Genomic DNA, 27,690 nt, shown 5'->3' with positions numbered 1-27,690 from the left:
AAAAGCCAATAAAATAGATAAAACTTGTTAAATATGATCAGAAAAAGGAAAGAGGAAAATCAAATTGTTTGTCTTACAAATGAAAAGGGGGATCTTTCCATCAATGAAGAGGAAATAAGAGAAATAATGAGTTACTTTGCCCAACTTTATGCCAATAAATTTGATAACTTAAGTGAAATGGATGACATTCTCCAAAAATATAAGCTTCCTAAAGGAAGGAGGAGACAAATTACATAAAAAGTCCCATTTCAGAAAAGAAATAGAACAAGCTATTAATCAACTCCCCAGGAAAATATCCCAAGGACCAGATGGATTTACATGTGAATTCTACCAAACATTTAAAGCAAATTAGCCCCAGTGCTATATAAACTATTTGAAAAAATAGGGGATGAAGGAGTCCTACCAAACTCCTTTTATGAAACAGACATGGTACTGATTCCTAAACCAGCTCGATCGAAAACTGAAAAAGAATATTACAAACCAATTTCCTTAATGACTATTGATGCTAAAATCTTAAATAAGATATTCGCAAAAAGACTTCAGAAAATCATCGCCAGGATAATACACTATGGTCAAGTAGGATTTATACCAGGAATGCAGGGCTGGTTTAATATTAGGAAAACTATTAGTATAATTTACCATATTAATAATCAAATTAATAAAAAACATATGATCATCTCAATAGATGCAGAAAAATCATTTGACAAAATCCAACATCCATTCCTACTAAAAACGCTTGAGAGTATAGGAATAAGTGGACTATTCCTTAGAATAATCAGGAGCATATATTTAAGACAGTCAGTAAGCATAATATGCAATGGAAATAAACTGCAACCTTTCCCAGTAAGATCAGGAGTGAAACAAGGTTGCCCACTATCACCATTCCTATTCAATAGTACTAGAAAAGCTAGCCTTGGCAATAAGAGCCGAGAAAGAGATTCAAGGAATTAGAGTAGGACATGAGGAAATAAAACTATCACTCTTTGCAGATGACATGATGGTATACTTAGAGAACCCCAAAGACTCTGCTAAAAAGCTATTAGAAATAATTCAGAATTTTAGCAAAGTTGCAGGATACAAAATAAATCCACATAAATCCTCAGCATTTTTATATATCACCAACAAAATGCAACAGCAAGAGATACAAAGAGAAATTCCATTCCAAACAAATGTTGAGAGTATAAAATATTTGGGAATCCATCTACCAAAGAGTAGTCTGGAATTATATGAGAAAAATTACAAAACTCTTGCCACAAAAATAAAGTCAGATTTAGATAATTGGAAAGACATCCAGTGCTCTTGGAAAGGCTGAGCAAATATAATAAAGATGACAATACTCCCCAAACTAATCTATCTGTTTAGTGCTATACCAATCAGACTCCCAAGAAACTATTTTAATGACCTAGAAAAAATAACAACAAAATTTATATGGAAGAATAAAAGGTCGAGAATTGCAAGGGAATTAATGAAAAAAAAAGTGAGATGAAGGTGGTTTAAGTGTACCTGATCTAAAGCTATATTATACAGCAGCAGTCACTAAAACCATTTGGTATGGGCGAAGAAATAGACTAGTTGATCAGTGGAACAGATTAGATATAAAGGACAAAAAAGGGTACATCTATAGCAATCTAATCTTTGACAAACCCAAAGATACCAACATTAGGGAAAAAATTCATTATTTGGAAAAAACTGTTGGGAAAACTGGAAATTAGTATGGCAGAAATTAGATATGGATCCACACTTAACACCATATACCAAGATAAAATCAAAATGGGTCCAGTACTTAGGCATAAAGAATGAAATCATAAATAGATTAGAGGAATAGAGAATCGTCTACCTCTCAGACCTGTGGAGGAGGAAGGAATTTATGACCAGAGGAGAACTAGAGTTCATTATTGATCACAAAATAGAAGATTTTGATTACATCAAACTAAACAGTTTCTTCATAAACAATACTAATACAAACAAGATTAGAACAGAAATAACAAATTGGGAAAATATTTTTAAAGTTAAAGGTTCTGATAAAGGTCTCATTTCCAAAATATATAGAGAATTGTTCCTATTTTATAAGAAATCAAACCATTCTCCAATTGATAAATGGTCAAAGGATATGAACAGACAATTCTCAGATGATGAAATTGAAATTATATCCACTCATATGAAAGAGTGTTCCAAATCACTACTGATCAGAGAAATGCAAATTAAGACAACTCTGAGATACCACTACACACCTGTCAGATTGGCTAAGATGACAGGAACTAATAATGATGAATGTTGGAGGGGATGTGGGAAAACTGGGACACTGATACATTGTTGGTGGAGTTGTGAAAGAATCCAGCAATTCTGGAGAGCAATTTGGAACTATGCCCAAAAAGTCATCAAACTGTGCACACTCTTTGATCCAGCATTGCTGCTATTGGGCTTATATTCCAAAGAAATACTAAAGAGCGGAAAGGGACTTGCATGTGCCAAAATGTTTGTGGTAGCTCTTTTTGTAGTGGCTAGAAACTGGAAGATGAATGGATGTCCATCAATTGGAGAATTGTTGGGTAAATTATGGTATATGAAGGTTATGGAATATTATTGCTCTATAAGAAATGACCAGTAGGAGGAATACAGAGAGGCTTGGAGAGACTTACATGAACTAATGTTGAGTGAAATGAATAGAACCAAAAGATCGCTGTACACTTCATTGTTGTATGAAGATGTATTCTGATGGAAGTGGATATCTTCAACATAAAGAAGATCCAACTCACTTCCACTTGATCAGTGATGGACAGAAACAACTACACCCAGAGAAGGAACACTGGGAAGTGAATGTAAATTGTTTTTTTTTTTTTTTTTTTTAAATTGTAATTTTTTTTTTAATTTTTTTTATTATATATATATATATATATTTTATAATATTATCCCTTGTATTCATTTTTCCAAATTACCCCCCCTCCCTTATTCCCTCCCCCCGACGACAGGCAATACCATACATTTTACATGTGTTACAATATAGTCTAAGTACAATACATGTGTGTGAATATCATTTTCTTGTTGCACAATAAACATTAGAATCCGAAGGTACATGCAACCTGGGCAGACAGATATTAGTGCTAACAATTTACATTCCCCTCCCAGTGTTTCTTCTCTGGGTGTATCTACCTCTGTCCATCATTGATCAACTGGAAGTGAGTTGGATCTTCTTTATGTTGAAGATTTCCACTTCCATCAGAATACATCCTCATACAGTATCGTTGTTGAAGTGTACAGTGATCTTCTGGTTCTGCTCATTTCACTCAGCATCAGTTGATTTAAGTCTCTCCAACCCTCTCTGTATTCCTCCTGCTGGTCATTTCTTACTGAGCAATAATATTCCATAACTTTCATATACCACAATTTACCCAACCATTCTCCAACTGATGGACATCCATTCATCTTCCAGTTTCTAGCTACAACAAAAAGAGCTGCCACAAACATTTTGGCACATATATGTCTCTTTCCGCTCTTTAGTATTTCTTTGGGATATAATCCCAGTAGTAGCGCTGCTGGGTCAAAGGGTATGCACAGTTTGATAACTTTTTGGGCATAATTCCAGATTGCTCTCCAGAATGGCTGGATTCTTTCACAACTCCACCAGCAATGTATTAGTGTCCCAATTTCCCCACATCCCCTCCAACATTTGTCATTATTTGTTCCTGTCATCTTAGCCAATCTGACAGGTGTGTAGTGGTATCTCAGAGTGGTCTTAATTTGCATTTCTCTGATCAGTAGTGATTTGGAACACTCTTTCATGTGAGTGGATATAGTTTCAATTTCTTCCTCTGAGAATTGTCTGTTCATATCCTTTGACCATTTATCAATTGGAGAATGGTTTGGTTTCTTATAAATTATGGTCAGTTCTCTATATATTTTGGAAATGAGACCTTTGTCAGAACCTTTGTTTTTAAAAATATTTTCCCAATTTGTTACTTCCCTTCTAATCTTGTTTGCATTAGTATTATTTGTACAGAAACATTTTAGTTTGATGTAATCAAAATCTTCTATTTTGTGATCAATAATGATCTCTAGTTCTCCTCTGGTCATAAATTCCTTCCTCCTCCACAAGTCTGAGAGGTAGATTATCCTCTGTTCCTCTAATCTATTTATTATCTCCCTCTTTATGCCTAAATCATGGACCCATTTTGATCTTATCTTGGTATATGGTGTTAAGTGTGGATCCATATCTAATTTCTGCCATACTAATTTCCAGTTTTCCCAACAGTTTTTTCCGAATAATGAATTTTTATCCCTAATGTTGGAATCTTTGGGTTTGTCAAAGATTAGATTGCTATAGATGTACCCTTTTTTGTCCTTTGTATCTAATCTGTTCCACTGATCTACCGGTCTATTTCTTAGCCAATACCAAATGGTTTTGGTGACTGCTGCTATATAATATAGCTTTAGATCAGGTACACTTAGACCACCTTCCTCTGAGTTTTTTTTCATTAGTTCCCTTGCAATTCTTGACCTTTTATTCTTCCATATGAATTTTGTTGTTATTTTTTCTAGGTCATTAACATAGTTTCTTGGGAGTCTGATTGGTATAGCACTAAACAGATAGATTAGTTTGGGGAGTATTGTCATCTTTATTATATTCGCTCGGCCTATCCAAGAGCACTGAATGTCTTTCCAATTATTTAAATCTGATTTTATTTTTGTGGCAAGTGTTTTGTAATTTTTCTCATATAATTCCAGACTACTCTTTGGTAGATGGATTCCCAAATATTTTATACTATCAGCATTTGTTTGGAATGGAATTTCTCTTTGTATCTCTTGCTGTTGCATTTTGTTAGTGATATATAAAAATGCCGAGGATTTATGTGGATTTATTTTGTATCCTGCCACTTTGCTGAAATTTTGAATTATTTCTAGTAGCTTTTTAGCAGAGTCTTTGGGGTTCTCTAAGTATACCATCATGTCATCTGCAAAAAGTGATAGTTTAATTTCCTCATTTCCTACTCTAATTCCTTGAATCTCTTTCTTGGCTCTTATTGCCGAGGCTAGCGTTTCTAGTACTATATTGAATAGTAATGGTGATAGTGGGCAACCTTGTTTCACTCCTGATCTTACTGGGAAAGGTTGCAGTTTATTTCTATTGCATATTATGCTTTACCTGACGGTCTTAAATATATACTCCTGATTATTCTAAGGAATAATCCATTTATTCCTATACTCTCAAGAGTTTTTAGTAGGAATGGATGTTGGATTTTGTCAAATGCTTTTTCTGGCATCTATTGAGATGATCATATGGTTCTTATTAATTTGATTATTAATATGGTCAATTATATTAATAGTTTTCCTAATATTAAACCAGCCCTGCATTCCTGGAATAAATCCTACTTGATCATAGTGTATTATCTTGGAGATGATTTTCTGAAGTCTTTTTGCTAATATCTTATTTAAGATTTTAGCATCAATATTCATTAAGGAGATTGGTCTATAATTTTCTTTCTCAGTTTTCGATCTACCAGGTTTAGGTATCAGTACCATGTCTGTGTCATAAAAGGAGTTTGGTAGGACTCCTTCATCCCCTATTTTTTCAAATAATTTATATAACATTGGGGCTAATTGTTCTTTAAATGTTTGGTAGAATTCACATGTGAATCCATCTGGCCCTGGGGATTTTTTCCTGGGGAGTTGGTTAATAGCTTGTTCTATTTCTTTTTCTGAAATGGGACTATTTAAGCAATTTATCTCCTCCTCTGTTAATCTAGGGAGCCTATATTTTTGGAGGAAGTCATCCATTTCACTTAAGTTATCAAATTTATTGGCATAAAGTTGGGCAAAGTAACTCCTTACTATTTCTCTAATTTCCTCTTCATTGGTGGAAAGATCCCCCTTTTCATTTGTAAGACTATCAATTTGATTTTCCTCTTTCTTTTTTTTGATCAAATTTACCAAAGGTTTATCTATTTTATTGGCTTTTTCATAAAACCAACTCTTGGTTTTATTTATTAATTCAATAGTTTTTTTACTTTCAATTTTATTGATTTCTCCTTTTAATTTTTGTATTTCGAGTTTAATTTTTGGTTGGGGGTTTATAATTTGGTCTTTTTCTAGCCTTTTAAGTTGTAAGCCCAATTCGTTAATCTTCTCTTTCTCAATTTTCTTCAAATAAGCCTCTAAAGATATAAAATTTCCCCTTATTACCGCTTTAGCTGCATCCCAAAGATTTTGATATGATGTCTCATCATTATCATTATCTTGGGTGAAATTGTTAATTGTTTCTATAATTTGCTCTTTCACCCAGTCATTCTTTAAGATGAGATTATTCAGTTTCCAATTACTTTTTGGTCTATTTACCCCTAACTTTTTACTGAATGTAGCTTTTATTGCATTGTGATCTGAGAAGAAGGCATTTATTATTTCTGCCTTCCTACATTTAATTTTGAGATCTTTATGTCCTAGTATATGGTCAATTTTTGTATAGGATCCATGAACTGCTGAGAAGAAAGTATATTCCTTCCTATTGCCATTCAGTTTTCTCCAAAGGTCTATCATACCTAGTTTTTCTAATGTTCTATTTACTTTTTTAATTTCTTTCTTGTTTGTTTTGTGGTTTGATTTGTCTAAATCTGAGAGTGCAAGGTTGAGATCTCCCACTATTATAGTTTTACTGTCTATTTCTTCTTGCAGTTCTCTTAACTTTTCCTTTAGAAAGTTAGATGCTATACCACTTGGTGCATATATGTTTAGTATTGATATGGCTTCATTATTTATGCTACCTTTCAGCAGGATATAGTTTCCTTCCTTATCTTTTTTAACGAGATCTACTTCTGCTTTTGCTTGATCTGAGATAAGGATAGCTACCCCTGCTTTTTTGGCTTTACCTGAAGCATAATAGGCTCTGTTCCAACCTTTAACCTTTACTCTGTATGTATCTCCCTGCTTTAAGTGTGTTTCCTGTAGGCAACATATTGTAGGGTTCTGCTTTTTGATCCAATCTACTATCCGTCTCCGTTTGATGGGATCGTTCATCCCATTTACATTTACAGTTAAAATTACTAATTCTGTATTTCCTGCCATCGTATTATCCCCAGATTATGCTTTTTTCCCTTGACCCCCCTGATCCCCCTCCCCGATATTTAATTTACAGACCCCCCTTGTGACGCGCAACCCTCCCTCTTTTTTTTTTTTTTTTTTTTTTTAGGATCCCTCCCCCCTCCCTCCAAGTCCCTTCACTTATTCCCCTTTTCCTTTTCCCTTTTCCTCTCCCCCCTTTTAATGAGGTGAGAGAAAATTCTCTGAAAAACAAATATGTTAATTATTTACTCTTTGAGCCTCTTCTGATGAGAGTAAGATTCACACAATGATTCTCCCCCTCACTAAGTTCCCTCAGATATGGTGTATTTTCTATGTCTCTTCCTGGGATGTAGTTTCCCTCTTTTTATCACTCCTTCCCCTTTTTCTGAACCGACCTCCTTCCCTTTACTACACCCCCCTTTTTTTCTTTTATATCAGTAAAATCAAATTATCCTTGAGTATTTTTTATATACCCACAACAGAGTTACAGTTCTCAAGGGTTCTGTGTACCTTTTTCTGTTTCTCTTCAGTCTTGTGGATGTAGATCAAATTTTTTGTTTAAGTCTGGTTTTTTTCTTAGAAACATATAGAATTCCTCTGTTTCATTGAATGACCATCTTCTTCCGTGGAAAAAGATGCTAAACTTAGCTGGGTAGTTCATTCTTGGTTGCAGTCCTTGATCTTTTGCCTTACGGAATATCAGGTTCCAGGCCCTTCTATCTTTTAATGTGGAGGCAGCCAGATCTTGGGTGACCCTTATTGTGGCACCTTGGTATTTAAATTGTTTTTTTCTAGCTGCTTGCAGGATTTTCTCCGTTGTGTGGTAATTCTGCAGCTTAGCCACAATATTCCGTGGTGTTCTTTTTTTAGGGTCTATTTCAGAAGGAGTTCGATGAATTCTTTCCACATCTACTTTCCCTTCTGTTTCTATTATCTCTGGACAGTTCTCTTTGATAATTTCCTGTAAAATAGAATCTAGGCTCTTTTTTTGGTCATAGTTTTCTGGAAGTCCAATAATCCGCAGATTATCTCTCCTAGATCTATTTTCCAGGTCTATAGATTTTCCCAGTAAGTATTTGACGTTGTTCTCCAGCTTCTCATTTTTTTTGTTTTGTTTGACTGATTCTTGGGTTCTCTGTGAATCATTCATTTCTATTTGTTCCATCCTGACTTTTAAGGAGTTATTTTCTTCTTTCACAGTTTTTAGTTCTTTTTGTAAATGCCCAATTTCGTTTTTAAATGAATTATTTTGCTCTATTGAATTTTTTTCCATTTCCCTAATTTTTTTTTTTGAGAATTGTTTTCTTTTTCCAATTCAGAAATTCTATTTTCTTGAGACTTTTTTATCTTTTCCAATTCAGAAATCCTACTTTCCTGTGTTTTTTTAACCTTTTCTAATTCACTAATTTTGTTTCCCTGCATCTCCTGTGAATTCTTTATTTTTTCCAACTCCAATTTCAGGACGTTGTTATTCTCTATCATAACTTCCCTTTCCTTGCCCCATTTTTCTTCGATCTCCCTCAATTTCTTAAGAGCTTCTTCTAGGAGAGAGTTATGTGATGGGGGGCAGGAATCGTTCCCCTTTAGGTTGTTATCTTCTGAATCTTTTCTGTTAACTTCCTCGGGGTTGGATACCCGCTCTTTCTCTGTATAGAAGGAATCTATAGTTTTTCTAGCTTTTTTGCTCATACTTAAAAAATGTTTTGGGGTCTGTCCCTGGGGTAGGAAATTATTTACTTCTTTACCAGCTTCCTCCCAGACCGGATGGATGCAGCGGCCCCTGCGCCCGCGCTAAGAGAGAGCTCTGGGAGAGAGTTCCCCACCCCCTCCCTGGAAGTGCCTCAGAGGTGATTAGCACTGCTGTGCTTTGAGGGCGTAGAACAGTGAAGACAGCAAGAAGCTCAGCCTATGTGTCCGGGTGGGGAGTGGATGTCTGCAGCAGGTGACGTGAGAAGCCCCTGCGCTCAAACTGGAAGTGTCTGCCAGAAACCGCGGTCCCTAGTTCAAAGGTTCCGCTTCTCTGGGACTTCCTGGAGCTGAGTTCCACTCCCTCCAGCTAAGCTAGGCAGTGTGTGTTGCCTTGGGCCGTATCCACCCACTTGTCAGTCTCTTAACTATTCTCAGGAGGTAGCTGAGGCCACACCCCCTGGTGCCGAGTCTGCCGAGTCACCCCCAGGGTGGGGGGGGGGGGGGGAAATCTAATCTGAGTTTTAAAATATTTTGGCTTTCTCTTCTGAACTGCTAAATAATTAGCAGAGAAGAGCTAACAGCCTGTGCCAGATTCCTTTACCTCAGTGGCTTCTCTGATCCCAGAGCCCCTCCCAGCGCAATGGGCGCAGTGTGCCCCTACCCCACCGTCTGTGCTGGTCTTTCTTATTTCTCCCCTGAGAACTGACCTTTCCTGTTGAAACTCCAGATTCTCTTCAGCTGGTAAGTCGTGCTTCCAGTCCTTGTGGTATCTATCAGTCCTGAGCTAATTTTGAGACTTAATTTATCTAATTGGTTGTGAGGGAGTGAGGACGTTCACTGAGTAGTGTGTTTCTTCTCCGCCATCTTGGCTCTGCCCCCCCCGAATGTAAATTGTTAGCACTACTGTCTATCTACCCAGGTTACTTATACTTTAGAAATCTAATACTTAATGTGCAACAAGAAAATGGTATTTACACACATATATTGTATCTAGGTTATATTGTAACATATGTAAAATATATGGGATTGCCTGTCATCAAGAAGAGGGAGTAGAGGGAGGGAGGGGATAATTTGGAAAAATGAATACAAGGGATAATATTATTTTTTAAAAATTAATCATGCATATATACTGTGAAAAATAACTATTAAAAAAAAATAAAGAAAGAAAGAAAAGAAAAAGTTTATCCTGAGGGGTCAGAGCAAACCACTAAACCAGTGCAGGCAGAGATAGAACTAGAGGCTGTGCAGATTGGGCAGGGGTGGCCTCTGTGGTTAGAATAATTGCAGAAATGACTCTGTCATAGTCTGGTTGTTCTGCTATGTTTGCAAAACTGCCGATCAGCAGAGAAATCAAAGCCACTCTAAAAATGCCAGAATCTAACAGGAACTGTCTATACACACCCAAAATCGTAAGTGACTCAGCACAAATCACAGCACAATTGTGCAGCGTCAATGTGCAGTATGGGGCTTTTCCTTGGGGCAGTTATGGACTTGCACAGCAGGGGGGCACCGCCCAGAACAACCTCTAATCTGTATAGTGTGGATCTCAGTCAGCAGCAATAGAACTTCCAGAGAGCCACTGTGCTTCCCAGGTGATCTATGTGGGACTATTCACTGGTCAGTTGTTAATATCCACAACCCCACAGTGGGCTTTGACCTAGGGTAGTGACACTTTCACTGTTCAGCCTTTAGCCTCAGGGCAGTCGCTAAGCCACACAGTGGGGTTCTTTACTGGGTACTTCCACAGCTCAGCCCATGCTAACCAGGTCTGAATCACTTCCAGTGAGGGGGAAGTTTTTCCCAGAGCACTCCCATACCTTGCTGCTCTTTACAACTGCCATCTATATACCTATTTCTGTTCTGCAGAGGAAGCTGGTAGCCTCCTTGCTCTGAAGGCAGACCCTACAAGCTTTAAAAAATGAGTTAAAAAAAAATCAAAAGGATGATCGATACCTTCTTTACAAAAAGAGAGCAGGTCTGCAACCCCGAGGAGAATAATAGTAAACAGTCTCCAGATAATACCTCAAAGGGGAATGTTACCTGGCCCCCATCACATAACTCTTTCCTAGAAGAGACTATGAAAAACCTTAAAAGAGAGTTAGAAGAAAAATGGGGAAAGGAAAGAGAAGCTATGTAAGAGAGTAACAACTTCCTGAAATGTGAATTGGAAAGAGTAAAGAATTTCCAAAAAGTGCAGGGAAATAGAATTTGTGGATTAGAAAAGGTTAAAAAATCCCTGGAAAGTAGGATTTGTGAATTGGTAAAGATAAAGAATTCCCAAGAAAGTAGGATTTGTGAATTGGAAAAAGAAAATAACTCACTAAAAAAAAAAAAAAAAAAAAAAATTGTGAAATGGAAAAAATATTCCATAGAGCAAAACAATTCATTTAAAAACTCATTTGGAAATATACCAAAAAGTAAAATAAAAAAATGCTACTGAAGGAAGTAGCTCATTAAAAATCAGAAGTGAACAAATAGAAATGAATGATTCTTTGAGACACCAAGAATCAGTCAAGCAAAACCAAAAAAAAAAAAAAAAAAAGAAAAATTAGGAAAAAATGTCAAATATCCATTTGGAAAAATGACAAAAGTGGAAAATAGATCTTTGAGAGATAATCTGAGCATTATTGGACTTCCCAAAAATTATGATGAAAGAGCCTAGATACTATTTTACAGAAAATCAAAGAGAACTGTTCAGATGTAATAGAACCAGTAGATAAAATAGCTATTGAAAGAATTCATCGAACACCTTCTGAAAAAGATGCTAAAATAAAAACTCCAAGGAATATTGTGGCCAAACTTCAGAATAATCAGACTAAGGGAAAAATATTACAAGTAGCCAGAAAAAAACAATTCAGATATCAAGGTGTCATGATAAGGATCACTCAAGATCTGGCTGCCTCCATATTAAAGGATCAAAGGGCCTGGAATCTGATATTCCAAAACCAAAAGAACTTGGAATGCAGCCAAGAATAAACTACCCAGTTAGGTTGAGCATTTTTTTCCATGGAAGATGATGGACATTTAATGAAACAGAGGAATTCCAATTGTTTTTAAGGGAAAAAACAGATGTAAACAAAAAATTTGATCTCCAACCATAGAACTCAAGAGAAGCAGAAAAAAGATAAAAGGAACTCTTGAGAACTGCATTTTTGTTGTGATTATATATAAAGACTATGTTTATAATTTTAATTTATTGCTGTAACATAAAAAGGGAAGTAGAAATAGAAAGAGGATAATGTCAGAAAAAAAGGAGAAGGAGGGATAAAAAGAGGGAAACTACATCCCACAAAGAGGCAAAGAAAAACTCTCATATCTGAGGGAATTTAGAGAGAGGGAGGAACACGTTGTGAACCTTGCTCTCATCAGAGTTGGCTCAAGAAAAAATAATTGGCATATTTGTTTTACAGAGAATATTTTCTCACCTCATTAAAAAAGGGGAGAGGAAAAGGGAAAAAGAAAAGAGCAATAAGGGAAGGATATAAGAAAGGGGAAGAGATTCAAAGGGGAGAGGGAAGGATCCTATAGTAGGCAAGTGGTGTAACAAAAGTGGGGTCCATAAGTTTAATATTGGGAAAGACGGTTATGGGGGGGGGCAAGAAAAAGAAAAGTATAATCTGGAGGTAATAAATTGGCAAGAAATACAGAATTAGTAATTTTAACTCTCCCATTAAGCAGAGGCAGATAGCAGACTGGATCAAAAGTCAGAACCCTAAAATATGTTGTTTACAAGAAATACATTTAAAGCAGGGAGATATATACAGAGTAAAGGTAAAAGGCTGGAGGAGAATGTATTATGCTTCAGATGAAGTAAAAAAAAAACTGGGGTAGCCATCCTTATCTCAGATCAAGCAAAAGCAAAAACTGATCTAATTAAAAGAGGTAAGGAAGGGAACTATATCTTGCTAAAAATTGACCACATCTTAGGACATAAAGACCTCAAGTTAAATACAGGAAGGCAGAAGTAGTAAATTAATTCTTTTCAGATCACAATGCAATAAAAGATACATTGAACAAAAAGTTATGGGTAAATAGACCAAAAAGTAATTGGAAACTAAATATTCTCATCTTAAAGAATGATTGGGGGGGAGGGTCGGAATCAAGATGACGGAGAAGATACATGTGAATTTCTAAGCTCCCTCTTACCTTCAATACCAACTATTTAACTCAGCCTCAAAAATAGCTCTGGACTGGTTAAAAACCACAAAGATCACAAGCACAATTTACCAGCCAAAGAGAATCTGGAATTTTGTCAGAAAAGATCAGTGCTGAGGGGTGGAGCAAGACTGGCACAGACAGGATTAGGCTAAAGGCTAGCATATTTTGTGCCAAACGGGCTGTAGGAGGCCTCTAGGTTTAGAAAAGCTACTGAGGGAGAGGAATCTGTCATAGGCTGATTGCTCTACTCTGCTTGCAAAACAGCAAATCAGCAGAGAAATCATAGCCACTTAAAAAAAAAAAAAATGCAAGAACCTATAACTATCCCAAGCCAGAAGTGACTCAACACAGATCCTGGCACTGCTGATCAGCTGCCTTCTGCTGTCTGGGGCTTTTCCTTGGGGCAATTAAGAACTTGCACAGCGGGGGACATAGCCTGGGGCAGCCTAGAATCCACACAGTGGGGGGCTTGGCCTCAGGTAGTGGAACTTCCACAGCAGCAAAACTCCCGCAGCAGCAACTATACTTCCCTGGGCAGAGACACTTCTGGTATGTGTGCTTGGGGATTTTTTGCTGGTCAGCTGCTAATATCCACAGCCCAACAGGGGGTTTTGCCCTGGGGTTATGACACTTTCATTGTTTAGCCTCTAGCCTCAGGGCAGTTGCTAGGCCACATATTGGGGATTCTTCACTGGGCACTCCCACAGGCCAGCCATGCTAACCATCTCTGAGTCACCTCCAGTAGTGGGGGTACTCTCTCACAGAGCTCCCTCTTACCTTTGCAGCCCATTCACAAGACAGCTGCAATTCATCCTATCCCTGTTCTGTAAGGGAGCTGGTAAATTCCCTACCCTGAAGACAGATTTTTAAAAATGAGTAAAAATTTGAAAAGAACGATTGACAGCTTCTATACAGAAAAAGAATGGGTTTCCAACGCTGAGTAGGCTAATAGCAGAAAGTTTCCAGATAATACCATAAAGGGGAATGATACCTGGCCCCCATCACATAACTCTCTCCTAGAAGAGTTAAAAGTTAAGAGACTTAGAAGAAAAATGGGGAAAGGAAAGAGAAGCTATGATACAGAGCAACAACATCCTGAAATTTGAATTGGAAAAGATAAAGAATTCACAGAAAGTGCAGGGAAAGAAAATTTGTGAATTGGTAAAGGTTAAAAAATCACAGGAAAGTAGAATCTGTGAATTGGAAAAGATAAAGAATTCCCAAGAAAGTAGGATTTGTGAATTGGAAAAAGAAAATAACTCAATAAAAAACAAAATTAGTGAAATGGAAAAAAATTCAATAAAGCAAAATGACTCATTTTAAAACTCAATCGGACATATTCAAAACTAAGAGAAAAAAGCGAACAAAGAAAATAACTCATTAAAAATCAGAACTGAACAAATAGAATTAATGATTCATTGAGACACCAAGAATCAGTCAAGCAAAACCAATAAAATTAAAAGCTGGAGAATAATGTCAAATATTTACTGGGAAAATTGATAGATTTGGAAAATAAATCTAGGAGAGATAATCTGAGGATGATTGGACTTCCTGAAAATTATGATGAAAAAAGAGCCTAGATTCTATTTTTCATGAAATCATCAAAGAGAACTGTTCAGAGATAATAGAACCAACCAGAAGATAAAATAGGCATTGAAAGAATTCATTGAACACCTTCTGAAAAAGACCCTAAAAAAAAAAAAAAAAAAAAACTCCACGGAATATTGTGGCCAAGCAGCAGAACTATCAGACTAAGGAAAAAATATTACAAGCAGCCAGGAAAAAAACATTTCAAATATCGAGGTGCCACAATGGGGGTCACTGAAGATCTGGCTGCCTCCACAAAAATGATTGAAGGGCCTGGTATATGATATTCTGAAAGGCAAAAAAACTTGGAATGGAGCCAAGAATAAACTACCCATCAAAGATTAGCATTTTCTTTGATAGACGAAGATGGACATTTAATGAAACAGATTAATTCCATTTGTTTCTAAGAAAAAAAAAAACAGATCTAAACAAAAAATTTGATTTCAAATCACGAGACCCAAGAGAAGCAGAAAAAGGTAAAAGGAACTCTTGTTGTGGATGTACAGAAACTGCACATGTATAATTTGATTTTACTGATACAACATTTTAAAAAAGGGGGAATTAGAAAGGGAAAGGGTATAGTATCAGAAAATGGGAAAAGGACAGATAAAAAGAGGGAAACTACATCCCAGGATGAGGCAAAGAAAATTTACTATATCTGAGGGAAGTTAGAGACGGGGGGGTAATATTGTGTAAATCTTACTCACATCAGAATAGGCTCAAAGAGTTAATAATTGTCATATTTGTTTTTCAGAGAATTTTCATTCAGCTCATTAAAAGGGGGTAGAGGAAAAGGGAAAAAGAAAAGAGTAATAAGTGAAGGGTACAAGAAAGCGGAAGGGAATTAAAATGAGGGGGGAGTGATTCTAAAAAAGGAGGGCTGTGTGACACAAGTGGGGTCCATAAGTTTAATACTGTTGAAGGGGTAAAGGGGGGACAAGGGGAAAAAAAAGCATAATCTGGGGATAATATGATGGCAGAAATACAGAATTAGTAATTTTAACTGTAAATGTGAATGGGAAGAACTCTCCCATTAAATGGAGGCAGATAGCAGACTGGATCAAAAGTCAGAACCGTACAATATGTTGCTTACAGGAAATTCATTTAAAACAGGAAGATATTTACAGAATAAAGGTAAAAAGCTAGAGCAGAATCTATTGTGCTTCAAGTGAAGTCAAAAAAGCAGGGGTGGCCATCCTTACCTCAGATCAAGCAAAAGCAGAAATTGATCTAATTAAAAGAGATAAGGAAGGAAACTATATCTTGCTAAAAGATAGCATAGACAATGAAGCAATATCAGTACTAAACATATATGCACCAAGTGGTATAGCATCTAACTTCCTAAAGGAGAAGTTAAGAGAGTTGCAAGAAGAAATAGACAGCAAAACTATAATAATGGGAGATCTCAACCTTGCACTCTCAGAATTAGATAAATCAAACCATAAAACAAATAAGAAAGAAATTAAAGAGGTAAATAGAACATTAGAAAAATTAGGTATGATAGATCTTTGGAGAAAACTGAATGGTGATAGAAAGGAGTATCCTTTCTTCTCAGCAGTTCATGGAACCTATATAAAAATTAACCATATATTAGGACATAAATATCTCAAAATTAAGTGCACGAAGGTAGAAATAGTAAATGCTTTCTTCTCAGATCACAATGCAACAAAAACTACATTCAACAAGATGTTAGGGGTAAATAGACCAAAAAGTAATTGGAAAGTAAATAATCTCATCTTAAAAAAAATGATTAGGTGAAACAGCAAATTATAGAAACAATCAATAATTTCACCCAAGATAATGACAACGATGAGACATCATACCAAAATTTGTGGGATGCAGCTGAAGCAGCAATAAGGGGAAATTTTATATCTTAAGTCTGGTTTTTTTCTTAGAAACATATAGAATTCCTCTGTTTCATTGAATGACCATCTTCTTCCATGGAAAAAGATGTTAAACTTAGCTGGGTAGTTCATTCTTGGTTGCAGTCCTTGATCTTTTGCCTTATGGAATATCAGGTTCCAGGCCCTTCTATCTTTTAATGTGGAGGCAGCCAGATCTTGGGTGACCCTTACTGTGGCACCTTGGTATTTAAATTGTTTTTTTCTAGCTGCTTGCAGGATTTTCTCCTTTGTGTGGTAATTCTGCAGCTTAGCCACTATATTCCGTGGTGTTCTTTTTTTAGGGTCTATTTCAGAAGGAGTTCGATGAATTCTTTCCACATCTACTTTCCCTTCTGTTTCTATTATCTCTGGACAGTTCTCTTTGATAATTTCCTGTAAAATAGAATCTAGGCTCTTTTTTTGGTCATAGTTTTCGGGAAGTCCAATGATCCGCAGATTATCTCTCCTAGATCTATTTTCCAGGTCTATAGATTTTCCCAGTAAGTATTTGACGTTGTTCTGCAGCTTCTCATTTTTTTTGCTTTGTATGACTGATTCTTGGGTTCTCTGTGAATCATTCATTTCTATTTGTTCCATCCTGACTTTTAAGGAGTTATTTTCTTCTTTGACAGTTTTTAGTTCTTTTTGTAAATGCCCAATTTCGTTTTTAAATGAATTATTTTGCTTTATTGAATTTTTTTCCATTTCCCTAATTTTTTTTGAGAATTATTTTCTTTTTCCAATTCAGAAATTCTATTTTCTTGAGACTTTTTTATCTTTTCCAATTCAGAAATCCTACTTTCCTGTGTTTTTTTAACCTTTTCTAATTCATAAATTTTGTTTCCCTGCATCTCCTGTGAATTCTTTATTTTTTCCAACTCCAATTTCAGGACGTTGTTATTCTCTATCATAGCTTCCCTTTCCTTTCCCCATTTTTCTTCAAACTCCCTTAATTTTTTAAGAGTCTCTTCTAGGAGAGAATTATGTGATGGGGGACAGGAATCGTTCCCCTTTAGGTTGTTATCTGCTGTCTCTCTGCTGTTAACTTCCTCGGGGTTGGATACCCGCTCTTTCTCTGTATAGAAGGAATCTATAGTTTTTCTGGCTTTTTTGCTCATATTTAAAAAATCTTTTGGGGTCTGTCGCTGGGGTAGGAAATTATTTATTTACTTCTTTACCAGCTTCCTCCCAGACCGGATGGATGCAGCGGCTCCTGCGCCTGAGCTAAGATAGAGCTCTGGGAGAGAGTTCCCCACCCCCTCCCTGGAAGTGCCTCAGAGGTAATTAGCACTGCTGTGCTTAGAGGGCGCTGTGTTTTAGGGGCTTCCCTGAGATTTGAGACTGAACAGTAAAGACAGCACAAAGCCCAGCCTATGTGTCCGGGTGGGGCGTGGATGTCTGCAGCAGGTGATGTGAAAAGCCCCTGTGCTCAAACTGGAAGTGTCTGCCAGAAACCGCGGTCCCTAGTTCAAAGGTTTCGCTTCTCTGGGACTTCCTGGAGCTGAGTTCCACTCCCTCCAGCTAAAGTAGGCAGTGTGTGTTGCCTTGGGCCGTATCCACCCACTTGTCAATCTCTTAACTATTCTCAGGTGGTAGTTGAGGCCACACCCCCTGGTGCTGAGATCTGCTGAGTCAGCTCCAGGGTCCGGGGAAAATCTAATCTGAGTTTTAAAATATTTTGGCTTTCTCTTCTGAACTGCTAAATAATTAGCAGAGAAGAGCTAACAGCCTGTGCCAGATTCCTTTACCTCAGTGGCTTCTCTGATCCCAGAGGCCTTCCCAGTGCAACCAGTGCAGTGTGCCACTACCCCACCGTCTGTGCTGGCCTCTCTTCTTTCTCCCCTGGGGACTGACCTTTTCTGTTGAAACTCCAGATTCTCTTCAGCTCTTAAGTCATGCTTCCACTCCTTGTGGTATCTATCAGTCCTGGGCTTATTTTGAGACTTAATTTATCTAATTGGTTGTGAGGGAGTGAGGACGTTCACGGAGTCGTGTGTTTCTTCTCCGCCATCTTCGGAAATTTTATATCTTTAAAGGCTTACTTGAATAAAAGAGAAAGAGAATATCAATGAATTAGGCCTGCAACTTAAAAAGCTAGAAAAAGACCAAATTAAGAACGAATGGGTGAAACAGCAAATTATAGACACAATCAATAATTTCACTCAAGAAAATGACAATGTTGAGACATCATACCAAAATTTATGGGATGCAGCCAAAGCGGTAATGAGGGGAAATTTTATATCTTTAGAGGTTTCCTTGAATAAAATAGAAAAGAGAAGATCAATGAATTGGGCTTGCAACTTAAAAAAGATAGAAAAATACCAAATTAAAAACCCTCAATCAAATACTAAACTTGAAATTCTAAAATTAAAAAAAGAAATTAATAATATTGAAAGTTAAAAAAATATTCATCTAATAAATAAAACTATGAGTTGGTTTTATGAAAAAAAAATAGATAAACTTTGGTAAATCTGATTAGAAAAAGGAGAGAGGAAAATCAAATTATTAGTCTTAAAAATGAAAAGGGAGAACTTTCCACCAATGAACAGGAAATTAGAGCTATAATTAGTTACTTTGCTCAACTTAATGCCAATTAATTTGATAATCTAAGTGAAATGGATGACTACCTCCAAAAATATAGGCTTCCCAGATTAACAGCCGAGGAATTAAATTGCTTAAATACTCCCATTTAAGAAAAAGAAGTAGAACAAGCTACTCCCTAAGAAAAAATCCCCAGGACCAGATGGATTTACATGTTAATTCTACCAAAAATTTAAAGAACAACTAACTCCAATGCTATATAAACTATTTGAAAAAATAGGGATTGAAGGAGTCCTACCAAATTTCTTTTATGACACAGACATGGTACTGATATCTAAACCAGGTAGGCTGAAAACAGAGAAAGAAAATTATAGACCAATCTCCCTAGTGAATATTGATGCTAAAATCTGAAATAAGCTATTAGCAAAAATACTACAGAAAATCATCCCCAGGATAATACACCATGATGAAATAGGATTTATACCAGGAATGTAGGGCTGGTTCAAAATTAGGAAAACTATCAGTATAATTGGCCATATGAATAATCAAATCAACAAAAAACATATTATCATCACAATAGATGCAGAAAAAGCATTTGATAAATCCAACATCCAGGACTTCCGGCCAAGATGGCAGCGAGAAGGCATATAGCTGCTTGAAATCTGTATTTTCTCTCAGAATTTACTTCATAACAAGCCTCACAATTAATCCTTGACCAGGAAAAAAAAAAACACAAATAATTACCAACAGAAGACATTCTTGAAATTCGCCAGAAAAGGTCTGTGTTTGCTTGGGGGAGCGGACAAACAGACTGGGCACAGGCTGAGGACAGGAGCAAGAGTGAGGCAGGCAGCTCATACTGCTGAGACCCAAGGGGGGAGGGGGGAGATTTCTTCCATTTCTACAAAATGACCTTTACTCCAGTGTAGATATTCTGTCTTGGCAGCAAGCCAGGAGCAGCAGAGAAGATGTAAACACTGGACATAAAGAATAAAACCCCAGAAAGCTGGCGTGTCTCTGGACCTGGCTACCCCACCCCCACGCAGAGTGACACAGCACCCAATAACACCATCTAGCCATATCCCTCCCCCAAGAAACAGACCCATTGTTTCTCTTGTCGATTGGTTTTCTCTGATTCCTGCTCTGACAAAATGAATAAAAAATTTAAAAGGGCTCTAACCATTGACAGATGCTTTATGGATAGAGAGCAGACTTCAAACCCTGAGAAGACTAAAAGCAGACTGTCTCCAGAGGAATCCCCAAGGGGGATATGCTCAGCTCCTCAATACACAAAACTCTCATAGAGGAAATCAAAAAGGCTCTCACAAGAGAGTTGGAAGAGAAATGTGCAAAGGAAAGGGAAGCTTGGCAAGAGAGTCTGGAGAAGTCATCCAGAATGGATAAAGAGATCAAATCATTGAGAAATAAAATTAGTGAGTTAGAAAAAGAAAACAGCTCTCTAAAAAATAAGATTGATGAAATGGGGAAAAAAAATCAATAGAAGATAAAAACTCAATTGAACAATTACAAAAAGATATAAAAAAAAAAGTGAGTGAAGAAAATACATCATTGAAAATTAGAATTGAACAAGTAGAAATGAATGACTCAAGGAGAAACCAAGAAGTAGTCAAACAAAACCAGAAAAATGAGACAATTGAAAAAAATGTCAAGTATCTTATTGGAAAGACAACAGACCTGGAAAACAGATCCAGGAGAAACAATTTGAGAATAATCAGACTCCCTGAAAAATGTGAGGAAAAAAAGAGCCTGGACACTATTTTCCAGGAAATTAACAAAGAGAACTGCCCAGATATTTTAGAAACAGAGGGCAAAATAGACATTGAAAGGTACTGAAAGGTACCTTAAAATCAAAACTCCAAGAAATATGCCAAGTTCAAGAACCATGAGACAAAGGAAAACATATTGGGAAGCTGCTAGAAAAAAGCAATTCAGATATGGAGGAACTACAATAAGGATAACCCAGGATCAAGCAGTGTCCACATTAAAGGAACGAAGGGCCTGGAATACGATAAAGAACTTGGTATGCAGCCAATAATAACTTACCCAGCAAAGATAAGCATCATTTTCCAGGGAAGAAGACAGACATTTAACAAAATAAAAGAATTCCATCTATCCTTGATGAAAAAACAAGATCTACACAAAAAGTTTGATTTTCAAATACAGAACTCAAGAGATTTCTAAAATGGTAAAAATAAATCTTGAGAACTATATTTCTGCCATAAAGATATGTAAAGAACACATGTATAATTTGTCCTAGAAACTAGAGGTAGAAAGTAAATTATATTATAAAAAAGGGTAAAGTGGTGGTACTACATCTCATGAAGAAGCAAAGGTAACCTATTATATCTGAGAGAAAGAAAGGAGGGACATGAACATAGTGTGTATCAATAGACATATTCAATTTATGGTGAAACTTCTTCCACTTCATTGAAAAGTGGGTGGGGGCTGGATTCTTTCGCAACTCCACCAGCAATGTATTAGTATCCCAGTTTCCCCACATCCCCTCCAACATTCATCATTATTTGTTCCTGTAATCTTAGCCAATTTGACAGGTATGTAGTGGTATCTCAGAGTTGTCTTAATTTGCATTTCTCTGATCAATAGTGATTTGGAACACTCTTTCATATGAGTCTAAATAGTTTCAATTTCATCATTTGAAAAATTGTCTGTTCATATCCTTTGACCATTTATCAACTGGAGAATGACTTGATTTCTTATAAATTAGAGTCAATTCTCTGTATATTTTGGAGATGAGGCCTTTATCAGAACCTTTAACTGTAAAAATGTTTTCCCAATGTGTTACTTCCCTTCTAATATTGTTTGCAATAGTTTTGTTTGTACTAAAGCTTCTTAATTTGATGTAATCAAAATTTTCTATTTTGTGATCAATAATGATCTCTAGTTCTCCTTTCATCACAAATTCCTTCCTCCACCATAAATCTAAGACGGAAACTATCCTATGTTCCTCTAAATTATTTATGATCTCATTCGTGATGCCTAAATCATGGAGCCATTTTGATCTTATCTTAGTATATGGTGTTAAGTGTGGGTCCATGCCTAGTTTCTACCATACTAATTTAGAGTTTTCCCAGCAGTTTTTGTCAAATAATGAAATCCTATCCAAAAAGTTGGGATCTTCGGGCGGGCTGAGCCAAGATGGCGGAGAAGATACATGCGACTTTGTGAGCTCCCTTCTTCCCTCATTACAAATTAGTTAAATCAGCCTCAAAAATAATGCTGGACTGATAGAAACCACAAGGTCTGGAAGCACAACATACCAGCTGAAGAGAATCTGGAGTCTCTACAGAAAAGGTCAGTTCCAAGGGGAGGAAGAAAAAAGGCCAGCACAGACGGTTAGGTGCTAGTACACTTTGCAGATCGGGCTGGGGACGGCTCTTGGATCAGAGAAGCCACTGAGATAGAGGAATCTGGCAGAGGCTGTTAGCTCTTCTCTGCTTATAAAACAGCAGTTCAGAAGAGAAATCAAGCCACTTTAAGATATAAAGCCAGATACTAGAACCACCCCAATTGGGAAGTAACCTAACAGATCTCAGCAAGGTTGTGAAGCTGCCTTCTGATATCCAGGGTTTCACCTTGGGGTAGTTAAGAGCTTGAAAAGCTGGGACACAGACCAAGGCAACACATAGTGTCTGGCTTGGCTGGAGGCTGTGGAACTCAGCTGCAGAAGTCCCAGAGAAGCTGAACCTTTGAAATAGGGACAGAGGTTTCTGGGCAGACATTTCCAGTTTGAGGACAGGGGCTTTTCTCGTCAGCTGCTGATATCCACGCCCCACAGGAAGCATTGGCTTGGCTTTGTGTCACCTTTACTGTTCAGTCTTAAACCTCAGGGAAGTCGCTAGGACCCACAGCGCCCTCAAAGCACAGCCATACTAATCACCTCTGAGATGCTTCCAAGGAGGGTGTGGGGAAATCTCTCCCAGAGCTCTCTCTTAGCTCAGGCAGAGCCACCGCTGCATCCATCCATTCTGGGAGGAAGCTGGTAAATAAATAAATAAATAATTTCCTACCCCAAGGACAGACCCCAAAAGATTTTTTAAATATGAGTAAAAAGCAAAAAAAAAGTTGATTCCTTCTACACAGAGAAAGAGCGGGTATCCAACCCCGAGGAAGTTAATAGCAGAGAGTCAGCAGATAACAGCCTAAAGGGGAACGATACCTGCCCCCATCACATAACTTTCTCCTAGAAGAGACTATTAAAAAATTAAGAGAATTTGAAGAAAAATAGGGAAAGGAAAGAGAAGCTATGATAGAGAATAACAATGTTCTGAAATTTGAGTTGGAAAAAATAAAGAATTCACAGGAGATTCAGGGAAACAAAATTTATGAATTAGAAAAGGTTAAAAAAAATCACAGGAAAGTAGGATTTCTGAATTGGAAAAGATAAAAAAAATCTCAAGAAAATAGGATTTCTGAATTGGAAAAAGAAAATAATTCTCTAAAAAAAATCAGGGAAATGGAAAAAAATTCAATAGAGCAAAATAATTCATTTAAAAATGCAATTGAGCATATACAAAAAGAATTTTAAAATGGGATTGAAGAAAATATCTCCTTAAAAATCAGGAGAGGAATGCGGAGCCAAGATGGCGGAGAAGAAACACACTACTCTGTGAACGTCCTTACTTCCTCACAACCAATTAGATAAATAGCCACAGAAATAGCTCAGGACTGATAGCTACCACAAGGACTGGAAGCACGACTTACCAGCTGAAGAAAATCTGGAGTTTCAACAGAAAAGATCAGTGCCCAGAGGAGGAAGAAGAGAGGCCAGCACAGACGGCTGGGTGCTAGCATAATGCGCCGGTCGCACTGGGAAGGGCTCTGGGATCAGAGAAGCCACTGAGATAAAGGAATCTGGCACCGGCTGTTAGCTCTTCTCTGCTTATAATATAGCAGTTCAGAAGAGAAAGCTAAAATACCTTAAAAATTCAGATAGATTAGATTTTCCCAGGTCCTGGGGGTGACTCAGCAGATCTCGGCACATTGGGTGTGGCCTCTAGCTCCCACCTGAGACTACTTAAAGAGATTGACAAGTGGGTGGATACAGCCCAAGGCAACACACACTGCCTAGCTCAGCTGAAAGGAGTGGAACTCAGCTCCAGGAAGTCCCAGAGAAGCGGAACCTTTGAACTAGGGGCCAGGTTTCTGGCAGACACTTCCAGCTTGAGCGCAGGGGCTTTTCACGTCACCTGCTGCAGACATCCACGCCCCACCTGGACGCATAGGCTGGGCTTTGTGCCTTCTTTACTTCAATCTCAAACGTCAGGGAAGCCGCTAGAACACAACACCCTCAAGGCACAGCAGTGCTAGTCACCTCTGAGGCACATCCAGGGATGGGGTGGGGAACTCTATCCCAGAGCTCTATCTTAGCTCAGGCCCAAGAACCGCTGCATCCATCCTGTCTGGGAGGAAGCTGGTAAAGAAGTAAATAAATAATTTCCTACCCCAGGGACAGACACCAAAAGATTTTTCAGGTATGATTTAGAAGCCCAGAAAAACCATAGATTCCTTCTACACAGAGAAAGAGCGGGTATCCAACCCCGAGGAAGTTAACAGCAGAGAGACAGCAGATAACAACCTAAAGGGGAACGATTCCTGTCCCCCATCACATAATTCTCTCCTAGAAGAGACTCTTAAAAAATTAAGGGAGTTTGAAGAAAAATGGGGAAAGGAAAGGGAAGCTATGATAGAGAATAACAACATCCTGAAATTGGAGTTGGAAAAAATAAAGAATTCATAGGAGATGCAGAGAAACAAAATTTATGAATTAGAAAAGGTTAAAAAATCACAGGAAAGTAGGATTTCTGAATTGGAAAAAGATAAAAAAGTCTCAAGAAAATAGAATTTCTGAATTGGAAAAAGAAAATAATTCTCAAAAAAAAAATTAGGGAAAGATGGCGGAGAAGAAACACACGACTCAGTGAACGTCCTCACTCCCTCACAACCAATTAGATAAATTAAGTCTCAAAATTAGCTCAGGACTGATAGATACCACAAGGACTGGAAGCACGACTTACCAGCTGAAGAGAATCTGGAGTTTCAACAGGAAAGGTCAGTTCTCAGGGGAGGAATAAGAAAGACCAGCACAGACGGTGGGGTAGGGGCACACTGCGCCCATTGCGCTGGGAGGGGCTCTGGGATCAGAGAAGCCACTGAGGTAAAGGAATCTGGCACAGGCTGTTAGCTCTTCTCTGCTAATTATTTAGCAGTTCAGAAGAGAAAGCCAAAATATTTTAAAACTCAGATTAGATTTCCCCCCCTCCCCCCACCCTGGGGGTGACTCGGCAGACTCGGCACCAGGGGGTGTGGCCTCAGCTACCTCCTGAGAATAGTTAAGAGACTGACAAGTGGGTGGATACGGCCCAAGGCAACACACATGGCCTAGCTTAGCTGGAGGGAGTGGAACTCAGCTCCAGGAAGTCCCAGAGAAGCGGAACCTTTGAACTAGGGACCGCGGTTTCTGGCAGACACTTCCAGTTTGAGCGCAGGGGCTTCTCACGTCACCTGCTGCAGACATCCACTCCCCACCCGGACACATAGGCTGAGCTTCTTGCTGTCTTCACTATTCTACGCCCTCGAAGCACAGTAGTGCTAATCACCTCTGAGGCACCTCCAGGGAGGGGGTGGGGAACTCTCTCCCAGAGCTCTCTCTTAGCGCGGGCGCAGGGGCCGCTGCATCCATCCGGTCTGGGAGGAAGCTGGTAAAGAAGTAAATAATTTCCTACCCCAGGGACAGACCCCAAAACATTTTTTAAGTATGAGCAAAAAAGCTAGAAAAACTATAGATTCCTTCTATACAGAGAAAGAGCGGGTACCCAACCCCGAGGAAGTTAACAGCAAAGATTCAGAAGATAACAACCTAAAGGGGAACGATTCCTGCCCCCCATCACATAACTCTCTCCTAGAAGAAGCTCTTAAGAAATTGAGGGAGATCGAAGAAAAATGGGGCAAGGAAAGGGAAGTTAAGATAGAGAATAACAACGTCCTGAAATTGGAGTTGGAAAAAATAAAGAATTCACAGGAGATGCAGGGAAACAAAATTAGTGAATTAGAAAAGGTTAAAAAAACACAGGAAAGTAGGATATCTGAATTGGAAAAGATAAAAAAGTCTCAAGAAAATAGAATTTCTGAATTGGAAAAAGAAAATAATTCTCAAAAAAAAAAAATTAGGGAAATGGAAAAAAATTCAATAGAGCAAAATAATTCATTTAAAAACGAAATTGGGCATTTACAAAAAGAACTAAAAACTGTGAAAGAAGAAAATAACTCCTTAAAAGTCAGGATGGAACAAATAGAAATGAATGATTCACAGAGAACCCAAGAATCAGTCAAACAAAACAAAAAAAATGAGAAGCTGGAGAACAACGTCAAATACTTACTGGGAAAATCTATAGACCTGGAAAATAGATCTAGGAGAGATAATCTGCGGATTATTGGACTTCCAGAAAACTATGACCAAAAAAAGAGCCTAGATTCTATTTTACAGGAAATTATCAAAGAGAACTGACCAGAGATAATAGAAACAGAAGGGAAAGTAGATGTGGAAAGAATTCATCGAACTCCTTCTGAAATAGACCCTAAAAAAAGAACACCACGGAATATTGTGGCTAAGCTGCAGAATTACCACACAAAGGAGAAAATCCTGCAAGCAGCTAGAAAAAAACAATTTAAATACCAAGGTGCCACAATAAGGGTCACCCAAGATCTGGCTGCCTCCACATTAAAAGATAGAAGGGCCTGGAACCTGATATTCCGTAAGGCAAAAGATCAAAGACTGCAACCAAGAATGAACTACCCAGCTAAGTTTAGCATCTTTTTCCACGGAAGAAGATGGTCATTCAATGAAACAGAGGAATTCTATATGTTTCTAAGAAAAAAACCAGACTTAAACAAAAAATTTGATCTACATCCACAAGACTGAAGAGAAACAGAAAAAGGTACACAGAACCCTTGAGAACTGTAACTCTGTTGTGGGTATATAAAAAATACTCAAGGATAATTTGATTTTACTGATATAAAAGAAAAAATGGGGGGTGTAGTAAAGGGAAGGAGGTCGGTTCAGAAAAAGGGGAAGGAGTGATAAAAAGAGGGAAACTACATCCCAGGAAGAGACATAGAAAATACACCATATCTGAGGGAACTTAGTGAGGGGGAGAATCATTGTGTGAATCTTACTCTCATCAGAAGAGGCTCAAAGAGTAAATAATTAACATATTTGTTTTTCAGAGAATTTTCTCTCACCTCATTAAAAGGGGGGAGAGGAAAAGGGAAAAGGAAAAGGGGAATAAGTGAAGGGACTTGGAGGGAGGGGGGAGGGATCCTAAAAAAAAAAAAAAAAAAAAAAAGAGGGAGGGTTGCGCGTCACAAGGGGGGTCTGTAAATTAAATATCGGGGAGGGGGATCAGGGGGGTCAAGGGAAAAAAGCATAATCTGGGGATAATACGATGGCAGGAAATACAGAATTAGTAATTTTAACTGTAAATGTAAATGGGATGAACGATCCCATCAAACGGAGACGGATAGTAGATTGGATCAAAAAGCAGAACCCTACAATATGTTGCCTACAGGAAACACACTTAAAGCAGGGAGATACATACAGAGTAAAGGTAAAAGGTTGGAACAGAGCCTATTATGCTTCAGGTAAAGCCAAAAAAGCAGGGGTAGCTATCCTTATCTCAGATCAAGCAAAAGCAGAAGTAGATCTCGTTAAAAAAGATAAGGAAGGAAACTATATCCTGCTGAA

General features: G+C 37.7%; 1 pseudogene; it reads right to left on the bottom strand.

The window, feature by feature from the left end:
* The window catches only part of LOC141552873 (calcineurin B homologous protein 1-like), a 91,616-nt pseudogene that overhangs the window by 47,745 nt on the left and 16,181 nt on the right, over positions 1–27,690 (bottom strand).

Source organism: Sminthopsis crassicaudata, chromosome 2 (genome assembly GCF_048593235.1).
Source record: "Sminthopsis crassicaudata isolate SCR6 chromosome 2, ASM4859323v1, whole genome shotgun sequence".
Lineage (NCBI taxonomy): Eukaryota > Metazoa > Chordata > Mammalia > Dasyuromorphia > Dasyuridae > Sminthopsis > Sminthopsis crassicaudata.
Note: the sequence above shows the minus strand (reverse complement) of the source record. Positions and strands in the feature narration are given on the sequence as shown.